This window comes from Wyeomyia smithii, chromosome 1, assembly GCF_029784165.1.
Source record: "Wyeomyia smithii strain HCP4-BCI-WySm-NY-G18 chromosome 1, ASM2978416v1, whole genome shotgun sequence".
Taxonomy (NCBI): Eukaryota; Metazoa; Arthropoda; class Insecta; order Diptera; family Culicidae; genus Wyeomyia; species Wyeomyia smithii.
Genome location: NC_073694.1, coordinates 45,881,701 through 45,905,402, shown reverse-complemented (window position 1 = coordinate 45,905,402; position 23,702 = coordinate 45,881,701). Strand labels below are relative to the sequence as shown.

The 23,702-nt window shown below is 38.7% G+C and overlaps 2 long non-coding RNA genes across 4 annotated transcripts; both read left to right on the top strand.

The window, feature by feature from the left end:
- The first annotated feature begins 10,798 nt into the window (after nt 1-10,798).
- LOC129718863 (uncharacterized) lies at nt 10,799-11,600 on the top strand. Its single transcript, XR_008727068.1, has 2 exons — nt 10,799-11,089; nt 11,153-11,600. It is a non-coding gene; the product is annotated as an uncharacterized LOC129718863 (long non-coding RNA).
- A 1,026-nt stretch (nt 11,601-12,626) lies between these two features.
- LOC129718355 (uncharacterized) lies at nt 12,627-18,880 on the top strand. Of its 3 annotated transcripts, none has more exons than XR_008726880.1 (4): nt 12,627-12,819; nt 16,626-16,720; nt 17,243-17,328; nt 17,384-18,880. It is a non-coding gene; the product is annotated as an uncharacterized LOC129718355 (long non-coding RNA). The 3 variants fall into 3 exon arrangements; XR_008726879.1 differs by having other exon boundaries at nt 16,626-16,753; XR_008726881.1 differs by having other exon boundaries at nt 16,626-16,768.
- The last annotated feature ends 4,822 nt before the right edge of the window (nt 18,881-23,702 follow it).

Below are 23,702 nucleotides of genomic sequence, written 5' to 3'. Positions count from 1 at the left end.
CCATGGTGAACGCGAAAGTGAGCGATGGGGCGAGAAACTTGCCGTAGGTAAATAAACAGCTCTCTTTACGGCTGTTCGGTTTTCTGAATTTGGGCAATCAAAACTTCTACTGGCTGTCTGATTTTCAGTGTGCAAACAGCCTTCAACTGACTACTTTACTTTACTCGTTTACTCGTTCTGATTTATAACCAAAAGTTAATTATCTTAATTAACAAAAAAACTTAGATTTTTCTACTTATTTATTTCGTTGTCCGCAAAATCAATAATTAGGCATTTAGATACTCACTTTCCGAGCCGTTTGGTTGGCAAAATCAAAAATTACAGATTCAAAATCAATGGAATCAGTGATTCCACGTTCGATTAATAAAATCACCACTTCGGCATCGTGTCATGCTTCAAGGACTAACATCTCAACATATGTGTAAACGGGATAGCATATCATCGCCTCTTTTCATACATCTTTATTTTACTGCTGACAGCGGGCACAAATTAATTTGAGTCCAGGACGTCCAGGACATGAGTTCGTTGTCATTCACTGTTACTCGATATAGGCCAAAGGCTCGGATAAAATGGCAAGGTTTGTTAATCTCAAGTTACTCATCGTTGACCCAAATAGTTCTTGATCAACTTTAACTTAGAGAAACTTGACCAACTTTAAATTAGAACCAACTGTTTTCGGGTGCATATAGTCTCGCGTGAACGCAGATTATTTCCCTCGCTCTGTTTCATGTTTTCAAGTTAGGCACACAACAACACAGATAGACAGCGTTTTCCAGACTTGGTAAAAGCACCGCTATGAGCCGCTCGGTGACATCGCCAAATCATAGACACCAAACACCACGAGCGTATTATGACATACATAAGGCATACGTAACACTCAGGAAGAAATCTTCCAAAAAAGTTGGTACAAAATGAACTAATCGAATGGTACCACACTCTGAATAAAATCACTGTTTGAGTTGTTTTTGAAGGCAGTGTACCTGCGCAGCCCTGCATCTGTCTCGTTCCTAATCGAAAAATGTTGCATTGATTTTGTAAATAACTTTTTGACAGTTCCTTATGGGATTTTCTTTGGGGCTCGATAAGGCCGAGAAAAAGAAAATTCATTTTGTTCATTATTTATCGAGCAGTTTGACAGGGCGAGGTACGGAGTACTATGGGGCAACGTGTACCAGAAAAAAACGCCAGTGTTACGTATGTCTTATGTATGTGGTATTATCGTCTTATGAGACATTCGTAGCAAGCACCAACTCGGCGCAAGAGCTAAAAAAGCTACGAATGCAGTGCGATAATTATGTGTTCGTCACCTGGAGGCACGTTGAGCGTTTTTTTCTTTTTCGTTTTGTTTTGATCCGTGAAGAGATATTTGCTGTGTGATGCTTTTCTTAATTTGTTGCGCACCAAGCTGAAGACCAAAGCACCTAGCCCGAGTGCGTGTGGGTTATGGAGCTAGAGTAACAATCAAGCTCTGCTTGAGATGCTGTGCGTACTTTACCAAGTTTGATTAGGAATTTCGTAATATTTTTTTTTTTAAATATATACTGGTTTTTTGAACAAAGATTGATGACTATGCTTTCTGAAACGACGGAAAGTATCGAAATAGTGTCTTGATTATATTCCACCGTATTTTCTGGCTGCAGGCTCAAACATATAAAGCAATTAAAACCTCATATTACATGGAATATTCACCGAATCGCATGCTATTTTTAAACGAAACAAACAAATCCAAGTAATTGCAACTGTTGCAAAAATTGTAAAAAAATTTCACGGCATGTTCTTTTAAAACTATTAAACAGAGCATTATTTTGCTGCTTCATTTAATTAAATTTCATTTCATTGAATTCATGACATTCAATTTCAAAAACAACACAAATATATAGTCACCCACTCAACCGCATACGTCGTTAGCGCTCACCCTCTGCACTAGCTGTAATGTGTAATATACATAGCAAAGATAGGCAGAGTAAAAGGAGACGGACATGCCACGAAGCAAAAAAGCAAGCAAAATCACCGTGCGCTATATGTAACTTTAGAAAAACACCAACGAAGAGATATCCGCTCTGTGGTGGTGTTCTTCATTCTTCGCGTGTCGAATCATCGACCGAAACACCCAGCTCAAATGCGTGATACCTAGTCTAATCTGAGAGCAAGAGCTCAATTTTTGTTCCGCCTCTAGTGCGGTGCGTGCTTTACCAAGTCTGGTTTTCAGCATTGCAAAAAATCGCTCCTTCGTTGCGTGTTTCCATGTTGCATCGAATGTTTTCTGCGATCGCAAAACATTCAACTTCGGCGTCAGTCGAATCACGAATCATGGTAAAAATGAACATCGGTATCCCGTATATCTCGTCCGTGTGGATCACGAGAGCAGAGTGGCGAGCACAGATACATGCGTTTAAGTTCAGATGGGCATGTTGACCGGTTCGGTGGGCCTGGTGCGGACCGCACCAACCGCACCCCCCTAGCTACGCTACTGCGTCGGTTTAGATGTCATTGACTATCTTATGATAGAACTCTGTTTTGTAGTTCTAAAAATAAAAAATGTGGTTTGAAATTACAACATAAGTTTTCCGGAGTTAAAAATAGTAAAACCATTAGAATTGTTTATATTTTCTAGTACATGTTGATGTTGGATAGAATTTTCGAATTGAGTACACTAAAGTCGCTTTTTATGCGGGAAATACATGCCGCGTAAAAAACCGCGTAAATTCCGGAATCCGCGTAAAAAAACCGCGTAAATTCTGCAATCCGAGTGAAGAGGAACCGAAATCCGCACACAAAAAATACCGCGTGAATTCCGGAATCCGCGTAAAAAACATCGAATAAATTCCGGAATCCGCGTAAAAAAGCCGCGTAAAAAGCGACCTTAGTGTATAGATATTGCAAATCAGGTTCTGAAGGTTCGTGATAATCTGATCGTAGTTATATATTTTTGTGAATTCTTCCGATTAATACACCTACAGAAGGGTCTGACGGCATATATCGTATGTAGGTGCGTTAGGCAGCCTATACACCAGAGAGACGCAGAGACACTCACCGTTAAGGCAACTGTCAACATCAAAACGGATAAAGGCAATGCAAAATTATACAGCTCCCCCGTTTTGATGTTGACAGTTTCCTTAACGGTGAATGCTTTGTCATTTCTCTAATATACAAGTTCACTAAGGTACAGTACGGGCGTCTCGCTCAGTTCGTAAAGCTATGAGACATCGTCTGGTGCGCCGCAGTCTCTTACCGAAAAAAAAGTAGGAGGGTGGTATTCAAGACACGACCGCATGACGTTGGACTACGGTATTCTTATATTCCATTAAAACAAATAATAAAGAGAATTGCAACTCTAGTGTTTGCTCCAATTTTATCTAACAGTGCATTTCTGAATGCTGAGACGTTGAAACGTTATAAATAATAATATATACTAAAAGAATGGATATCTTTTATTTAATCGCTGTCATTTCATACATATTCGAATCAACCCTTTGTTTGCTGCACTACCAAGACAATCATTTAATTGAGCGAATTGGTAAAATTTTCCTATCTAAGCAAAAAGCAAACTTTACGAAACTATCTGAAATTGGAGCCCAGAACGATTCAAACGAAAATTTTAAACTTGAAAATTGTTTGACATTTAATCGATAAAACTCATGCTAGGTTAGTTCCAGCCCAGCATATAACTTCATGTATTTGAAAAACAAAAACGTTTGGTTCAATAACTCAATATAGCAAGAGCTCAATCACACGTTTTTCGGTAGTTGTTATCAATCGGTAGTATGTTGGGCGAGTGACAGGATAATATCTTAACTTCTTCAGTTGTGATTTAGAGAATTTCTAATTGTTTTGATATTTTTCACGATAGCGACAAGTTTGTTTCTTTCTCTGTGTGCGAGAAACAAAATCGAAACCGCGCACCGAGAAACAAAAACGAAAATTTAATGAATGCTCATTGAGAAAACTTGCAACTCTTTTTACCAATAATTTATGATACTCAAAATAACCCGTTTTGATCTAAATCAAATTTCTAGTAAATAAGTGCTGATCATTCATAGGTAGTAATTTTTCCTCGATGAATTAAGACTGGCTGAAGAAGTTAAAACGCTGCTGTAAAATCAAATTCACAACTGTGTTCGTTGAGACATTTTAATATTTTCAATGACAATAATAATCTTCGATAAACACCCGCTATAGTTATTCACACACATGCTATGACTATCTAAACACGCGTTAAAACTATTCATACACACGCTGTAGCTATAGTTTTTTATACACACATGCCGAAGCTATCCATACACACGCTATTCCTTTCCATACATCCGATACAACTATCTATACACACGCATAAGCTATCCAACCATGTGCTATTACTATCCATACATACGCTATAACTAATCATTACACAAGCAGCAGCTATCCACACACAAGCTATAACTATCCGTACACACGCTGAAGATATACACGCAATAGCCATAAAATGCTACACATGCTAGTGTCTTACACACGCTATAGCTAGCCATACACACGCAACAGCGCCATCCCTATCATCGCAAATGTCATAGCAATACAGATGCACATACGCTATATGTGCACACTGCACACACACTAAATGGCGGTAGCTTTCCTAGTGGCGGTGCTGGCTCGTGCAGTTTCTGGCAGTTCTGGCAGTTTCGTGCAGTTTTCACCCAACGATATCTGAATTGGATTACCGCTGGTGGGGTCCAACTCAGATCGAAGGAGAACCGAACTGAATGAAGAAATGCAGCTGCCCACTACCTCCGCCGCTGCTGCCTGATACCACCGCTCTGGTTCTGCTGCAGCTCAGTTTGGCCGCTGGAATCAGCCACCGCTGCTGATTATACAAGACCGGCCTGGTAGCCTTCCACTTGTTAACTGATGAGGCCTTCCACTTGCTATGAGACGACACAGGCTATTATATAGCCCAAAGCAAAAATCCATCCGCGAGCAAACAAGAAGTGAGCTTGTGATTGGTTGAATGTGCACGACTTTTAACACAACTTTTTACTAGTTTAGTATCGAAAACATATTTAAATTATTATATGACAATCTTGCGCAATATTTCCCTTATCAATCAAGCCATTGGTGTTTAGAATCTGTTCAGTGGTAATGATAAAAGAAGCATTTTAAAACGGTGTTGAAACACCTGTTGCAGCTACCGAAAGCGAGCTCGTTATTGGTTGAAAGCTGCGAGACTGTTTACAAAGTCAGATCGGTTGTATCCGTTAGTGTCGACTGTGCTTGTGAAGAGAGGTGGTGATTGGTTGCTCGGTATGATTTAGACAATCGATGTGATTTATCAATTTTCCAATAGTGTATCTCGAACAATAGGTTATTTTTGTTACATAAATTCAACCGTAAAAGAATTTCTGATCGGTTGATGCCAAAACCTCGAAATTCTGAAAAGAAATGACTGATATATAAGCGCTCAAAACCTGACCACTTTTCCCTGGTTTTCCCCGGTTGAATTACTAGATTTTCAAATTCAGGTGCCTAACTTCGATATAGACGTTAGTCCAACGTCAAAAGAAAAGAAACCTCTCGTCGCTTGGGTAAAAAGCGCGTGTACAGGAAGTCTGTGTACACGAGAAAGTCTCACGACTCAGTGAGTCACGAGCTGTAGCGCACAAGCTGTATCAAGTATGTACAGTACGGGCGTCTCGCTCAGTTCGTAGTGCGAAAGAGAAGCGAAAGAGCAACCTGCAAATTGCATGTGACGTGTCTCGTCTCGTCGCACATACATGGAAATTCTACGAGCGAGAGGAAGATTTCTCTCGTCGCTTGAAAAAAAAGCACGTGCACAGGAAGTCCGGGCGTAGCAGTGGATAGCGCACTAGTTGCAGCAGATTCCAGCAATGATAGCGGCTGATGCAGTGAGGCGCTTTAGTGAAATGCAGTCTCTGAGAGGTAGTGGGCACTAGTAAATGCATTCAATGAAAAGTTGACTCATTTTGACAACACGTGAGCCGTCTAGTTTTGAGTGTTAAATCAGCTTTTCACTGTTTGTTTTATCACAAGGAACACTTCATTCGCACTGTCAATGATAACGCAAAGATGTGATCGGTATCTCATCCGATACTAAAATGAACAACAAACTGTCCTTTTCAGGATGAGATAAAAACATGATTGAAGAGTTAATATTTTCTAATGAGTTTTTTCGGATTTTCAAATTTGTAAAAGTTAAAGTTTAATTTTACTTTATCTCCGTGTGTCAGACCGTACTGAATTATCTTTTCGTTCAGTCATGAACACGATAGCCGAAACTTTTACTTTCTGCATAAAAATCAAATCTTCGCATAATCAAAATTGAAAAACAAGCCCCAATAATGATAAGCAACTTACTATATTATTGAAAATGGTCAATCCTTGATGAAGCGCAAAATTCGATTGATTGATTAGTCGTTAACATGATTGCTTCCCAAGCACAGTCGACAAAAACATAGACTTTGGAATTTGAAATGTGCTCTTTGTCAGTATAAGAGTAACGATGGGAAATATCGACTGATGCGGCTATCGATAGTTATCGATGATTTCTTACTCCTATCGATAACTATCGATAAGTTTTTCATCTCTATATAAGAGCCTATTTCAGTCGAAGCCGCTCATATTAGGGACGAATGACCGTTTGGGGTTGAAGTCCCTTCAAAAGAAATCAATCAATCAATCGAAGCCGCTCATAATAGTTCTAGACAGCGACAACAGCAGTCGTCCTCCCTTAGCAGCAGCACCAGCGATAGCGGATAGCGGCCACAGCTGTGCCGTAGGAATGGATAGCGCACTATTTTCAGCGGATCCCAGCAACGATAGCAGCTGGGCCAGCTGATGCATGGACAGCGGATACCAAATGGCAGCGTATAGCGGCCACAACTGTGGCATGGATATGGATAGCGCACTAGTTGCAGCGGATCTCAGCATCGATAGCGGCTGATGCAGTGAGGCACTTTAGTGAAATGTAGTCTCTGTGCGGTAGTGGGCACTAGTAAATGCATTCAATGAAAAGTTGACTCATTTTGACAACACGTGATCCGTCTAGTTTTGAGTGTTATATCAGCATTTCACTGTTTACTTTATCACACAAATGCTTTGTTCGCACTATCAGTGATAACGCAAAGATGTAATCGGCATCTTATCCGATACTAAATTGAACAACAAATTGTCCTTTTCAGGATGAAAAAAAAACTTGATTGAAGAGCTAATATTTTATCATGAGTTAATTTACATTTTTAAATTTGTAAAAGTTATAAATTTTACTTTATTTCCGTGTCTCAGAACGTACTGAATAATCTTTTTCTTCAGTCATGAGCACGACATCCGAAAAAATTTCATCTCAAAACTTAAAAATTGTCAAGCCCCAACCATGACAAGCAACTTACTATATTATTGAAAATTGTCAATCCTTGTTGAAGCGCAAAATTTGATTGATCTGATTAGTCAACGTTTATCTACTAGAAAAAATGACTGACACGCAAGGTTATCTTTCTTGTAAAAGTATTCTACTTCAACCTTGCGGTCGTGGCTTTGCACACAACCCTCCTGTTATTTTCCTAGGTGGCAACAATTAGATTTCACATTAATACTGGCCTTTCATAACGATCATGAGTTGGACAAACTGCTACCTGATAAAGCCACGAACTCAACTTTGTGATGGTTACATTACTCTAGAAGATTTTGCTGTTCTCATCTGAATATAAAGGTTGTTTTCAATGAGCTGTAGTTTTTCATGATGACATTTACGAAGTTTTCCTAGATTGACAAACCGTATCCGATCACTGTGAGAATGATTATTTTGTGGGCTTGTTTTGGATATAAGAAATTGGTTTGTATGTTACATTTTATTGATAACTTGAGCTCATCAAATCTAAGGAAAACTGCATCTTCCGACCATTCGCTGAGTGTTTTATTGTGATTTGACCACGTTTCACTTTCGGCACATGAGCCAAAAACAAGCGGTTATGTTTAATTATAATTTATTTTTTTCTTGTTTTTCTTCTAACCAATTTAAGCTCAACAACCACCAAAAGAAAGGCACATTTTGATAAGCGAATGGTCAAGCGTTTGAATCTTGCGAATGATCAGTTCATTCAAAGTCAGAGGGGCTTTCACACATGAATTTATACTCATTCCGCTTCCCTCACGCTTAAAAAAAAGCTGACCCAACTCAAAATTTACACAAAAACATTGACCAAACCCAGAATTTATCACAAAAGATCAAAATAATGGTCGCAGTGGTCAAAATCTTACACAAAAAAATAGTCAAAATTTTGCATTTTGAGTTTTTTGATGGCAAACGATACCAAATACTGTTAAGTTTTATTTCACGAAATCCCGTTTCAAAATTCACAAAAACTCCAGAATTATGCGTAGAATTTCTTAAGATTTGTATAATGGTTAATGGAATAAGGTTTTAGCTTGTTCAACGTGCTCATGTGTGCATAATCGACCCAAAAATGTTGAATGAAAATTGGAAACTTTAAAATTGGAAGTTTTCTTGAAAATTTTAAAAGAAGTTTTCGACGCTAATTTTCAAACGCGTTTTTCTCGAAACTATTTTTTTGAATTGTGCCACTGTTACATGAGACCGACGATAAGTGGATTCCTCTCCACACAACTATAACTGCTGATACTAGTTGACTAACGAGGCTGATGCTGATACTTGGTAACTAATTAAGCGTAGAGAGAAAAGTGGAAGCACAGACTAACAGACATAACACGTCGAACAAATTTTCAATAAAATCATCGTTTGGATGATTCCAGTATTTTACGGTAGTAACACTAACACCATCTGCTGTCGTGTTCGCGCTGCGTCATGTACTTCGACATCAGCGCCAGCGTTACTGCATGTGTCAAATGGGGAACTACAAAATATGTATGAGACTGCATGACAGCGCCCCAGACGACGTTTTCGCGCGATGACTGTTATTCGATTGAAAATTTAAAATGAACGTTTCTTGTGGCGATGGAGCTAGGTTCCAGTGTTACGTCTGTTAGTCTGTGGTGGAAGTATGTATAAAAATTTGTCACTGCATGATGACCAAAGTACCTTCGTCTCCGTAACAGTCGTAAGAGATGTAGAGGCGATCTCGGTCTCTGGCAACAACGGTTGAAATACTTCCCCCTCTAACCGACCGTGAGGACGTAGTCGGCGACGTAATCGATCTTTACAAAGTGGCAACTACTGATGTAAAGTAAAGATGGTAAATGTATCCCAAATTGGCCATCTTACGGTGTTTTTGTGCAACTTCTCTAGCTCTGATCTATCGTAGATGAGCAACTACAAAATGTACGATCCTTTGAGCAGTGCTCTCGGTCAAAAAGTGAAACTTTGGCTGCTTTGAGGCACGTGTTACCGAAGTCCGATTGAGCTGAAATTTTGCATGAAGCCTTTTTTAGAGAAGACGAAACTTTTGAGCTCTACTTCTAAACGAAAGTCAAAAAGTCGATTTCCATTGCCACTTTATTTTGATGGTTTAAGAGTGCTGAAAGTTGAAACAAAAAGCGTATTAAGCCTACACACTTAAAATTTATTGCCAGGTCTCGGTAATTTTTGCCGAGAACGGCACCACTGAATGCTCGGTTGAAAAAATAATGACAGCTGTTACATTTTTTCGTTCTACGGCACCTTTTGTACTACGGCATAAAATATTACCGATCAGTTACTACCGAGATTACGGATATTTTGTGTCGAAATTTCAGTTAGGTGAACCGAGATTTACGAAAAAATGTGACGGCTGTCATTATTTTTTCAACCGAGCACTCAGTGGAGCCGCTTTCGGCAAAAATTACCGAGACCCGGCAATAAATTTTAAGTGTGTAGTGTGTTATAATTCATCCCTGTGGATTATTGTGTTGCAATGCAATGATTAATAAAAGTTGGTTTGGAGTCTAAAGGCCTAAACACAATGAGTAGGTTCGCGTTGCGTTGAAGTTCTTTTGACAGAAAATGTATGGGCCAACTGTCGAATTGCCTCAAACGCAGCCGCAACGTATCCATTGTGTTTAGGCCTTAAGACAATTCCCAATTCCTAACTTATGGGGAGCTGCGTAGCCGCAAGGTTACAGAGTCCGTCTTGCCAAGCGGATGATCGTGGCACAGACAAACAGACGTGCCTCTTCAAACAAAAATCATGAAAAATCTTCGTCCTTATTCGAAATGTTACTGCTTATTTCCTACTAACTTGTTTTCGTAAAACGGTTTTTGTCTTTGCTAATGAGTGTGCACGCTTGCTTATATCAACCCAAGCGGCATTACTGATGGTTTTTGTCTTTGATAATGAGAAGGCACACTTTCTTTCAGCGACACTACACGGAGAAAAATAAAATGTTAGTATTGACCTTACACCCATGGTTATCGCAACAACCAAAGAATTTTGTAGTTATTACCATGATAATTGTCACCTTGAAATAGTTCATGGTTGAAAATACCATGACGATTAGAAAAGCAGTAACCATTTACATTGTCAAAACAACTCAACCGCAGCGGTCATAGCGACCATGTTTTAACTGGTGATCAAAACTATCGATATTTGCATTAGAACTAATTTACCGGTTAAATTTACCTATTGATGTAGTCATGCGAACAAACGTGTAATATTTTTCGAGTAGCAATATATTCTGACACCGAAATCTGAAACTGTCAAAACAATGTCTGAAAAAATTTTGTCATCTCGTGGTTGCTCGAAATCGTAAACAATTTTCTCCTTATCGGTCGTTTTTCTCTAGATTTATCAGTGTCTGTCACTAGACAAAATATAATCCCTGCTGTGGGCATAAGATTAGGTTACTTCGGTGACTTCGGAAAGTGCTGATGGTGTCGAGTGAAAAAAGCGGTGAAACAGAAGTGAAACCTCTTGCTTTCGGGCAAGGCTGGTAACGAAATCTACTGACAAGGAACCGTGCCGGGATTTAACGGAATTGTTCGAACAAGGCCCGAGTAGTGCAGGAGAATGAAGTTGGATGCCAGCGTTTTACCATTAGAGCTGGTAATCACCGCTCAGCCACTAGTTGGGCTATCCGGCTTGAATATGCAGCGGAACACTATCCACAAAACGATCTGGGAGGCGTTCAACAACGGCAAAAAGCCAGAAAGGTACCTAGATTCTTAAAAACGGATGGTATCAAATTAGTTGTTTTTGTTTTTGTTTAATTCCAGCGCATCTATAGAATATAAACTTCTTCCACCCAACCATGAATTTTCTGTATCAAAACTAAAACACCAATACTATGAACGGTATCACTCAAAAGGTATCTTAAAACAAAACTAGATGCTGAAAGATTTGGAACGATCTACAGTGGAGTGAGAAGCAGTTGCAGTGTGCTTCCATTATCCGGTAGCTGAAAAACTCACTCCTAGGACGAAATACACGGCTAGCGGTAGTTTTAATTCAAAAAGGTGCTAGCATACCTCAAGGAGATGATTTTCTTGCTTCCGATGGGGCATCCAACCAACTGCCTCGAACTAGCGTGAAATGAGCGACAGTTTTTCTCAGCGACACATTTATCCGACCCCAGCGCACGGGTGGCGTAGCGGCCAGTGTTGGAACTAATTAAAACTGGATATTATTTTATAAATTAATTAAATAAATTAGATTTTCAATATATTACGTGTTTATTTACTGTTTTAAAAGAAAGCCAATAGAATAAGGAATGAAATATTACTTTAAGCGAATTCCTAAATAGGCAAATCAACGAGAAATTCAAGTATGAGATAACCAGATCTAAGAAGCAGAAAATAAAGGTTCATTGCAAGGAACACTAAAAATACCTATCACCGAACCATGTTAGAAAGTTAGCAGGCATGCCAAGCTACCATCTGACAAAATCTTACGGTTAGCTTCAGGGTCTGACGGAAGTTATGGGGCAAAAGGTGTGAATTTTGTCCAAGTTACAGCGGAAATGCTCTTGGTGATGTATGAAACATGAAAAATACCTATCACCGAACCATGTTAGAAAGTTAGCAGGCATGCCAAGCTACCATCTGACAAAATTTTACGGTTAGCTTCAGGGTCTGACGGACCAAGAGCATTTCCGCTGTAACTTGGACAAAATTCACACCTTTTGCCCCATAACTTCCGTCAGACCCTGAAGCTAACCGTAAGATTTTGTCAGATGGTAGCTTGGCATGCCTGCTAACTTTATAACATGGTTCGGTGATAGGTATTTTTCATGTTTCATACATCACCAAGAGCATTTCCGTTGTAACTTGGACAAAATTCACACCTTTTGCCCCATAACTTCCGTCAGACCCTGAAGCTAACCGTAAGATTTTGTCAGATGGTAGCTTGGCATGCCTGCTAACTTTCTAGCATGGTTCGGTGATAGGTATTCTTAGTGTTCCTTGCAATGAACCTTTATTTTCTGCTTCTTAGATCTGGTTATCTCATACTTGAATTTCTCGTTGATTTGCCTATTTGGGAATTCGCTTAAAGTAATATTTCATTCCTTATTCTACTGGCTTTCTTTTAAAATAGTAAATAAACACGTAATATATTGAAAATCTAATTTATTTAATTAATTTATAAAATAATATCCAGTTTTAATTAGTTCCAACACCGGCCGCTACGCCACCCGTGCGCTGGGGTCGGATAAATGTGTCGCTGAGAAAAACTGTCGCTCACTTCATACAAACCTGCCTCGAAGTCAAAACCGTAGCTGATTTCGTGAGCTACAAAATTTGTCGCCTAGTTTTCAAACTCAACGCACCAAAGGCTTCAATATCGCACTTCACGAACCACATCGTCAAATATCGCAACCGAACGGGTTCCAAGAAGCTGCTCTTCGAGCACTACGCCTGGCTGAGTGTGCAGTACAGTGCCTTCGGTAAGTTGTTTTGCAACGCAGTCAAGACGGGCTGGCGCCACTACAAACCCAACATCCTTTTTAAGGAGGGGATTTATTAGTAGCTTAAGTATTTATGATAAATATTAGTAAATAATGAGTATTTGTGTCCAATCACAAATGGTGACTTCTCAACACTATTATAACATTGTATAATTTGTAATTTAACATATCATTTGTAATTTTAATTGTTAGGATTTGTTTGCTTTCGCAATTAGGACTTATCATTCGTAGGGATTTAAACCTACTTATCAAAAAAGGGGTAGTAAACTTACAACTAGCTTAATTGCTACCTTATTGACTATAAAGAGCAGCGAAGGAAAAAAATCACCTCTAGCGATTAATGAATACATATAAAACAAGCCTGGGATGCGTTTACATCGTCGTCAGTATGCGAAAAACAAAGTATCGGTGCTGGTGCACTCTTTTTGCTTTCCTCTTTACGACATATGTCTATTCATTAGTGTACACCAAAATACGTGGTTCTCAATGTGCACAACTCGGAATATGAAGTTATTCGTCTCTGTTACAGAGAGCGATCAGAACTTGTTATATCCTTATTCTTTTGACTCATGAATATGATTTTTTGTCAGAAAAAGAAAGAAAATGACAGTGTATGCTCTCCTACTCTCGCTTAAACTCAACCGCTGCCGAAGTAGTTCCTTCCCCCACACATTCCCTTTCACCGCACCACACCTCTGCTGCTGTTCAGGCGACATGATTTTCTCCTGTTGCTATCCTTTCTTCTCGTAACTACCGGCTTATGGAAAGACAAACGCAACGATCGAATCGCTTCTCAGAGCTGATGTAGTCTAGTCATGTGTTTGTTTTCTCCCAGAAACCTATGCACCCTATCATCATTTCATTATGGGTTGAGAGGATTCGAGTTTAGTCCCGGCCTGTACACTTCGTGAAGTGCACATATGATGAATAAACGACGATTGCATCATATTCGTTTCGTTTCCATCACTGATAAAGAGAGCTTATCGTAGCAACTGAGGATTGCAACGATTATTGTCGAAAATTGTTATTAATTTTATTTGACATAGCTTCTGATGTTTCAACACCAATAAGTCTATGTAATTCAAGTGTACCAAACCAAGGAGGGCGCTTCAAAATAATTTTCAGAATTTTATTCTAAATCCTTTGAAGCGTTTTATTCCTTATTATCGGTATAGCATAAAGCATTGCTGGTCTAAAAATTTGTTTATAAATCAGCAGTTAATTCTTTAAACAAATTTTAGGATTCCTGTTGAAGAGAGGATATAAACATCTCGTATATTTGATGAACTTTGCTTGTAAACTCTTAGTGTGTTCTTTAAAAATAAGTTTTTTATCGTAAATTAGTCCCAAGTACTTAACCTTGTCAGACCATCTTAAAATTCCCCCATCATTTTGATAACGTGATTATTGTTTGGCATGAGGAAAGAAGCCCTAGTCTTATGGGGAAACATTATCATTTGAGTTTTAGAAGCATTGGGAGAGATTTTCCACTTTTGCAAGAAGAAAAAAATATCTAAAACTGAACTGAACTGAACTCAACTGGATTCTTATCCGGCTTTAAAATTGGAGTAATTTTTGCATTTTACCATTGTTTAAAAAAAAAATGCAATTTTTTAAGCAAACCCAACATCCTGGTATTTACTTCCACAAGGTGGCCGAATATGTAGGCAAGCGTGAGGAGGCGTTTTTGCAGTGTTCCGCATTGGCACCCCCGAGCGAGACTCAAACTGGTGGTGCTGGGCAGGTAAGTTAGCAGATGGCTAAGCGCTGAAATCATTACTTTTATTAATTTGTTTATTCACACCTGCAGGCCTCTTCCACCAATGCTAACGCGGTGCTGTATAGTGACTTTTTCGGTATACGACTTAATTCGAACATCCGCGTAAAAAAACCTCCTATAAAACCGCGTAAAAAGCATGACTTATATAATTTCATGGATTTTTCTGCATGGGAAAAACTTCGAAAGTACTTAATTTTTTTTAATGATTTTAAATCTATGGTTTGAGTCAAGCCATCAAGCTCTCATTTTAACAAGATGGTAATCTCTAGTTGTGAGATTTTGAATGGCGGTAATATACACTTGCTGAAGCCGTTTTTTTGGTATTTTGCACTAAAGACCTGGATGTCTTTTAAAGAAATTGATGCTGATGTAGATATGCATAACGTAATGTTATTCGCATCACTTTTGAGGTCAATTAGTAAACAGATATACTGTCACTTCCGGTATTTTCCCGTCATGCTGGAAATTGGCTTACATGTTTCCAGTACACAAGAAGGGAAACAAACACGATGTGAGCAATTATCGTGGCATCACCTCACTCTGTGCTGTCGCAAAACTGTTCGAACTTGTCATCATGGAGCCTTTGCTCGCTCACTGTAAAGCTTTCATAAGCACTGACCAACATGGATTCACAGCCGGTCGCTCCACCGCTACTAATTTGCTTTGTCTCACTTCGTACATCAGTGACAGTATGGTGAAACGTGATCAGACGGATGTCATTTACACTGACTTGACAGCTGCCTTCGATAAACTGAACCATCGCACAGCCGTCGCAAAACTTGACAATCTTGGAATCAATGGGAATCTGTTACTATGGTTCCAATCGTACCTTACCGGTCGCCGTATAACCGTTGCTATTGGGGATTGCCAATCCTCTTATTTTGACGCTACATCTGGAATACCGCAGGGAAGTCACCTAGGACCACTTATCTTCCTGCTCTATTTTAATGACGTGAACCTAGTTATTAAAGGACCACGGTTGTCTTACGCGGATGATCTCAAACTCTATCTTGAAGTTCACACAATTGAAGACTGCCACTTCCTTCAACGTCAGCTAGATATTTTTGCCGATTGGTGCCATCAGAACCGTATGGACGTTAATCCATCTAAATGCTCGATTATATCATTTTCGAGGAAAAAACAGACCTTACATTACAAATACGCTTTGCTAGGAACTGAAATCGAGCGCGTAAACCAAGTTAAAGACTCGGGGGTTATTATGGATTCCCAGCTAACATTCAAGCCCCACATTTCGTTTACCATCGACAAAGCCTCTAGAGTTCTGGGATTCATCTTCAGGACCGCTAAGGAATTTACAGATATTTACTGCCTCAAATCGTTGTATTGCGCAATATCTCGCTCTATATTAGAGTACTGCTCGGTTGTCTGGACCCCTCATTACAACAATGGCGCGGAAAGAATAGAATCAGTTCAACGGCGCTTTTTGAGATTTGCTCTTCCATGGACGGATCGTTTCCGCCTACCAAGCTATGAAAGTCGCTGCTTACTAATACGTTTGGAGCCTTTGTCTGTCCGTAGAGACACGGCCAGGGCGTTGTTTACCACAGACCTTTTGCAAGGCCGCATAGACTGCCCCGCTCTTTTGGAACAAGTGAATATAAACGTGCAACCTCGTGCTCTGCGAAACAACTCGATGCTGCGATTACCTGCTCAACGAACTAACTACAGCACTTTTGGCGCAATAGTTGGTCTCCAAAATTATTTAATAGAGTATCCGCTCTATTCGACTTCAATTTATCTCGAACGCTTCTTCGTCGGCGATATCGTTTATATTTTTTAAGATCTGACTAGTTGTAATGTCATATTGTTGTATTCCCGTTTCTTTATATGTATTGACTCTCTAAAGATATTATTTTTATTGTTAGCTTTTAGTTACACCATTGGGGCACTTGCTCGCCTGTTGGTGAATAGACCAAATAAATAAAATAAATAAATCTCCGACTTTCCTTGTTATTGCTCTAATAAAAGTTATCTTATTTTTTAGGAACGATAAATCGACGGATCGACCAACAACTATCTACTTCAAAATTAATCATAATTGAAAGCTTCAGCGAGCATTCGAAAACTGTGATTACGTTGGTATTTGAACAAGATAACTTTAACGTTTAATTGGTAAAACTACTTACGGTGTGCGGTTATTCTGAGCCATTTTCATTTATTGTTTTTTAATTGTTTCTCGAAGCTCTGCTATTGAAAACCAAAGCTCAATTTTTAGGTCTTTTTGAGATTTTTCTAAAAAACCCAGAACCAATAATGTTGATAGCATTGCTTTTGAACTTTTTTCGTTAGTATTTAGCATACAAACCCTTGTTTTCATGCTATTGCATATATTTCATACATGCATTATTTATATGCTAGCTTCATCTCCCACTCACACAACACACGATATATATATATATATATATATATATATATATATATATATATATATATATATATATATATATATATATATATATATATATATTATATATATATATATATATATATATATATATATATATATATATATATATATATATATATATATATATATACCAGAGTTAAAACCGAAATCATGGTTAAATTAATCATTCACAGCGTTTTTTTTTTCATTTACAGGAATTGACACATCCTATTTGTTTTTCGCAACGGGTTTGCATACTCAAAGTGAAATTACCCGTTCTGTACACGATACACATCCGTAGGTAATTTATTAAAACGACTCGAAATTCTTGCAACTTATAAAATTTCTTCTTTTAGGCAAACGTTCCAGAGTCCAGAGCCAAACGGAGTGCAAATCGTATTTCGGGAGTATATTCATTCACCCGTAAACACCTGGGACGGAACTTGTTTTTTGAAAATGCTCGTTCTCAGCACTCGAACGGCCGGTTTGGGAAAACTTGGAATTTTATTCAAGGGGAATAGTTGCTCTAAGTTTTTATAAAGATGCCAACCCTCTGGACCCCTCCCCGTTTACGTGAGACGCAAATATGTCTGTGTTTTTTTTTGTAATTTTTCAAACAGATTGAGCAAACACTGGGAATTTTCATACGTATCAATTGCTCCATGTATCAAATCATGTCAGGTAGATGAAATATGGTATGTAAAAGTGAATTTTAAAGTTTATAAATAATTTCAGTACAAAATCACAAAACTACGTATTTTCATAAAAATTCAAATAAGAAAATCGTTCTTCAAATTTTAAGCTCTACATTTTTACGGTTAGGTCTCCTGAATCAATACGCGATGAAATGTTTATTTTAGCATGAAATATTTTGAGAAAAACGAGTTTAAATTCACTCAAGTACGTATTTTCATGGAAACCTGATTCTCTCAGTCTCCCACAGTAGGTTTCAACTTAGCTCTTCAATTTTCAAGCTCTATATTTCTAGAGTAACATCTTCTGAATCCAAAGATGCTGAAAGATTTATTCTAGCATGCAAAAAACGAGTTTGAATTCTTTGAAGTACGAGTTCTTATGAAAACTTGATTTTCTCCGAATCTGCAGACCTTAAAATTTGAAGAACGGCTTTGTTGTTTGATTTTTTATAAAAATACGTAGTTTTATGATTTTGTACTGAAATAATTTGGAAACTCCAAAATTCACTCTTACATACCATATTTCATCCATCTGACATGATTTGATACATGGAGCAATTGATACGTATGAAAATTCCCAAAGTTTGCTCAATCTGTTTGAAAAATCACAAAAAAACACATACATATTTGCGTCTCACAGAAACGGGGAAGGGTGCAGAGGGGTGGCACCTTTACCAAAACTTAGAGCTACTATTCCCCTTGAATAAAATTCCAAGTTTTCCCAAATCGGTCGTTCCTGTGCTGAGAACAAGCATTTTCAAAAACAAGTTCCGTCCCGGGTCTTTACGGGTTAATCATTATTTATAATTATATTGAATTAATCCATATATAACGCTAATCATATTTATACCTATCTGTTTAGTTTAACATTATTCATATCATTCTTATATTTGAATCATTCAAAATGCAAGATTTTGTTTAAAATTCAATAACGTACATAAAAAATACCAGAATCCAGTTTTTTGAAAAACGGAAATGTTTTCGCACTATTTAAAAAAGGCAGTGATATTGACTCCTGATATTGCGAGAAGTCAAATTAGCACAGACTATCTTTCTAGGGTTAAGATGTGATGTGATTCATTACAACATTAGTTATATTTAAACTAATTCATATAGAACAACTAGGGATATTGTGCGTTTAAACTAAATGTATGTAAGCTAAAGAATAATAATATTATATATATACATATACACTTCGATTAGCGTTATTCAAATCATTATGATGACAATAATTAAAAATGTCCACAGCGAATAAAAAAACAAAATAAATTGTTGGGCTGACCTCTAAAATGGTAGAAATTTTCATTTCTACTAATTTGGGGGTCAGCTTGACACGATGGGATGGGTGGTTTTCAACCGACTTTTAAATTTGGTTCAGACAACAAATGCATGGTCAAAACAACCAATTTTCCTGTTCGCATCTGGAAATGACTATTTTCTTGTTGTACGAACAATAAGGTTCCTGGTTCATAATAACTGAATATGGTCATTGCGACAGTTTCATAGTAAAAATAAAACATAGTCATTTCAACCATACATGGTCGATTCTACCATTTGCTTTTTCGTCTTGGTATTGTTATTGTAAAATTGTTATCTTGACCACATAGAATAGTCGGTTGAAAACCACCGATCAAATCTGTTCATGCGGACCCTTAAAATAGTAAAAATTTACTATTTTTTACCATGTTTTTTTCTGTGTGTAGCGGCATTATTGCCCACTTAGCAAAATTTCAAAATTATCGTTATTTTTCTGGTCGACGAAATCGTCATCGAGTGGCACGTTGTGTTGTGATCGTGGGTTCAAATTTTTAAGGAATGCCCATCTAGAATCCGTAATAATAAAATCATTTGTATCTCGGTAACGGATTGACGCAAATAAGGTTAATACAGTCGTCGTTCACAGAGGGGATTCACTGCTGTCAAATTTCATATATGTGTGCGTTATCGCAGATCAGCTCTGGTCCATGACGTTTGTTGGTCCGTGACGTTTGTAACTATGAACGATAATGAGGAAAAAATCACTACACAACACATTCATAAAAGTTTCCCGCGGTTTCTCGAGTTTTGATAAGAAAAAACGTTCCAATTCTATAATATTTCACATCGATCAATTTCATAACCAAAAAGAACAAAAACCAAAACAAACACCATGTTGCCGAATATGTTGGTTACACGATGTTTGACAGATAGATCCCCCCTGGTCGTTCAATAACTGCACCATGTTTACATCGCAGTTATCGAATGCCGTTCGATAACTGCAAGACTTGACACATGCCAAAATTTAGAGGGGGGTGCGTCACTACCATTTTTGTTTTCAATGATGTCGATATGTATTTTTTTAATGGACAAAAAATAGTAGAAAACTAAAATAGGCAAGCTTTTCGATTAATCAGTTTGATATTCTTATTTCCGCATCATAATTTATTGCGTTTTAATAATTACTTTACATAACCAATATGTGGGCAAAGTGCGAAGATAAAGTTCATCACTACAATAGACCATTTTACGCGACATTTTTGAGCTTAATTCATGAATGAAATATTGACAGAAAGCTCGGAACCACTGACATAACGCGAGTAAAAGCAACATCAATGTCGGCTGGATCCGTGTTAATCGGAACATTCGCCATGGCGGACGAAAACATTTTTTTTCTTTTTCCCTTGTAGGAGCCTTTGACCACTGCTACCATTAGTTAGATATATATGACAGGACGAAAACATGCGTGTAGGCAAGTTTTTAAGCTCTTTCTTCGTTTTTTATATCAATTCCTCTTCCGTTTTCGCGACAAAATTGTTGGAGAAGATCTTGCGCTTCAAGTTTGCCCAGAAATTCTCGATGGACGCAGCTGGGGGACCTTGGGCGGATTCGTCGACTTCTGTACCACATCGATATTCAGCCGCTCCATCTCCTCCAACGATTGCTTCGTGTAGTGAGCCGACGCCAAATCTGGCCAGAACACCGTGTCTTCGCCCTTATGGTATTTCTCGATGAACGACACAACTTCTGGAAGGCACTTCGTATGATAAAATTCCCCGTGCACGGCCAGCCCGGAGCGAAAGAAAAGCGGCTTTGTCATCCCCTTCTCGCTGATTGTCAGCCACAGCAGCACCTTCTTGGGGAACCTGGTGTGTGAAATAAATTTCACTTCGAAGCTCACTTCCTTTGTTGCCATCGTTGCCATCCAGGGTGTGATAGGTCTCGTCATCATCACTGCCACGTCGCGATTCGCCGGGAAAATCGACTTGACCATCTTCTTCAGTCGCTGTCGCTGCGTCATTGCCTGCAGCTCCGAGATCAGTTGACGGGACCGCCGCTTCCTGACATGTATGTCCATGTTCTCTAAATACTTTTTCACTGTTTTACCGCATGGTCCAACCTCCCGGCCAAATGCACGCAGCGATTTAACAACTTTTTCCTCGGTCTTCCTCTTCAGCATCCTTCGAAGTTTCTTGTCGCTCAGGATCGTTGGCCGTCCGGAACCGGGCTTTCTCTCGATGCTCTGATCGTTGTCCAATAGTGTCAAGATGTTGTAGATGCCGGAACGGGCATACCCGGCGTCCACAAAGTGCCGCACGATGTCCGTTTTTGAATTTTTTTTTGCTAACTCATGGGTTACTATGATTGATGATGCATGAGTAGTTTCGTCAGTGCGATTAAAGGTAAACCCATGAAAAATCGGCAATTTTTGTCCATTTTTTTTACCGCAAACGTTATTGCGGTACTGGATGACTTCCCGGCTGTAGTGGTAACTCGCCAAATTTGGTCAAAACTTCACGGAACTTTACTAAAAGGTGGTACGCGTTATTTAAGGCATACTTTCTTGTACAACTTCGAGTCCATCGACTTATTCATATACCTGGCCGAATCATCAGTTTTTTGACAAATTTGTCCATAAATGCTATCTTAAACCTCAAAACCTGCTGATACAATTTCTGAGCTCGAGTTTTGCTGAAGAAACTCTGGCGGTTGCTTCACATACATAAGACATACGTAACACTCCGGAAGAAATCTTCCAAAAAAGTTGGTACAAAATGAACTACTCGAATGGTACCACGACCTGAATAAAATCACTGTTTGAGTTGTTTTTGAAGGTAGTGTACCTGCGCAGCCCTGCATTTGTCTCGTTCCTACTCGAAAAATGCTGCATTGATTTTGTAAATAACTTTTTGACAGTTCCTTATGGGATTTTCTTTGGGGCTCGATAAGGCCAAGAAAAAGAAAATTCATTTGGTTCATTATTTGTCGAGCAGTTTGACAGGGCGAGGTACGGAGTACTATGGGGCAACGTGTACCAGAAAAAAACGCCAGTGTTACGTATGTCTTATGTATGTGGTTGCTTCCTGGCTCGATATGAACGATATCGTGCTCGCAAACGTGTTCTTCGATCGGTACTGTGAGCAGCAGCGTATTTTTGTGCGATTTCATTACCTGATAATTCTCACTGCACGAAACACCGTGAAATTCATACCACAAAAAGTGGGCACCTAAGTAAACAAACCGCTGTAAAAGAATTCCACAGCCGTCACTTTCTGTGCCGCTGCAACACAATAAGTGATTCCGGATTCTAAATGAACAGAATCAGCCAATTCGATATCAAAAAGGACTTAGGCATGGTTTTATTCATGCTTGTCATTCTCCTCAGTATGTGAAAAGAGAGGAGAAAAAATTCACCGCACACTTCCCTTCCAGTATGTGCCTGCGTGTAGCAAATGCTTTCACCACACCGCTTCTTTCTCCACTCCAAAGTGTCTCAACCAGCTCACAGAGAGACCAACACACTTCCAGCTCACCCCACATCTGATAGAAACGAGAGGGGTGAATCACTCTACAGAGGAAATGCAGAAGTACACAACAGTGTCCACTGGCGAATAGTCCGGAAAGTGAAAAAAAAACCTACCGGGCAAAAGTGTAGTCCTCGTGTAGTTACACTGCGAAAACGAATTCCACCAGAGTAAATTCGACCGGCACGAGCAACGCAGTTTATTTTTTTTTCTCCCAATCTCTTTTCCTCTTCTGCCATGCTCAAGAAACCAACTGTGAAACGCACCGCAGATAGCTCTGCAGTGTAATTATTGTGCGTGATGTCCACACGTGTGAGAAAGTACACCATAGTTCATTGTCTCGCAAGAGAGATATTTCAGATTTCACCGCAGTGCTTTCAGGAAGCTCAGCAGATAAAAATCGTTTGTCGCTCTGTTCTAGCATGAACGTTGATTTGCATTTTAGTGTGAGAGCAGTTGTTTTTGCAGTGCAAGATGTTCTCCTGCACTTCTGAGGAGAAAAGACAAGCATGGTTTTACTCTCATAATTTTCCACCACTTACCCTCCCTTTACGCTGAATTCAAGAATACCTCTTAGTGTGACTTCCTCTTAATAAAATAAGTCCCCGTTATAAATAAATTAGTCCAGAAAAACGCACAAAAAATTTATCCGAGGAAAAATAATTGGGTGTTTTAGAGGTATGTATATTTTTTTTACAATAAATGTCATTTTTTAAATTTATTTATTAGACAAACCCTGTCATAAAAATATCATGAGACAGGGAAGCCATGTCATTTTTCAAATGTCTTCACACTCCACGAAACAATATTTTCATGCATAGGAAATCTGTAAACACGGTCCCCAGTGAAAGTTGAAAAAAATCCCAGTAAATACATTAAATCGGATGCGGTTGATCAACCGACTATTAGGCTTCCACTTCTTCACACGCGCTTCAATGTCTTTGAAAATAAGACGTGTCTTCACATCAGGCATTCCTGACATGACACATAAACCAGGGTTGTATTTTCCATAAGCCAGCAACAGCAATGTCACTATGTACACTACTTTTTTTTTGTTCACATTTATTCGACACGGCACAGTACACGTGTGTACTACTTGCCAGTTGGTGAAAATAAAAAAAAAATAAAATTTTTCAATTAAAAATCACACGGAAATCGTAGAGATCTAAGACAAATTACGTAGTGCCTACTGAAGGGTC